The sequence below is a fragment of the Plasmopara halstedii genome (genome assembly GCF_900000015.1).
Source record: "Plasmopara halstedii genome assembly, contig: Scaffold_289, whole genome shotgun sequence".
Classification (NCBI taxonomy): domain Eukaryota; phylum Oomycota; class Peronosporomycetes; order Peronosporales; family Peronosporaceae; genus Plasmopara; species Plasmopara halstedii.
In genome coordinates, this window is record NW_020187210.1 from 335,913 (window position 1) to 336,715 (window position 803).

Consider the following 803-nt stretch of genomic DNA (forward strand, 5'->3'; position numbering starts at 1 on the left):
TGACCTCAAGCGGCACGACTTGGTTGAATGCACACTCTCATAGTTCGTCGAACGGGCCTGAGCCAATGAATGTTAGCTATACCGCGAAAGAGGAGGCAGAGCTCCGAGCTGCCAGGCAGCGTTCGAACATATGACGGTGTATTGTCTGTGGAGGCACCTGTCACCTTCGGACTAGTTGTACTCCGCGCAAGGAGCGTCAGCATTCATCAAATAGACCTCTCGCTTCTTACCAGACTTCTGGTTTGTTGCGGGGAGACAACAACACCCGGTAGGCGCGGGTTGCTCTACTGGGGGAAAACTGAGTTTTGTTGTGCCTAAAAGAGGTGGGCGCCAGCATTGAAGAGCTCCGTACGGAATTTGTATACAAGCCAGGCTTGCTGGTCGTCAAAGCGACCGTGAAGGACTTTGTGAATCCAGGAAAGATCCTCTTCGATCCGGGGCGTTGGGCATTTCTGCTCGACGCTCCATAATAGAAAGACTGTATGCTGAGGCGCTGAAAGCGCGATTGAGCGACACCGTCACTGTTCGCTTAGCGACGGGGACCTGTGTAACAGTGACGAGGGTCTCTGTGGACCTCATGGTCAAGTTTCTTATATTTGATAGCGTGGTGTGCTATTTAGCCTTAGACTTGTATTCAAGTATGGCCTCATCCTTGGTATGGCATGGTTGGAACACCATGACCCATGGATTGATTAAAGGTCAAAAACCCTAGGCACTACGCGCACGTCTCTTGGTGGAGCTTTGAAAAGTCATGAATAGGAAGCAAAAGCACTATTGGCGCGGGCACTGGACCGGGAAGGTCA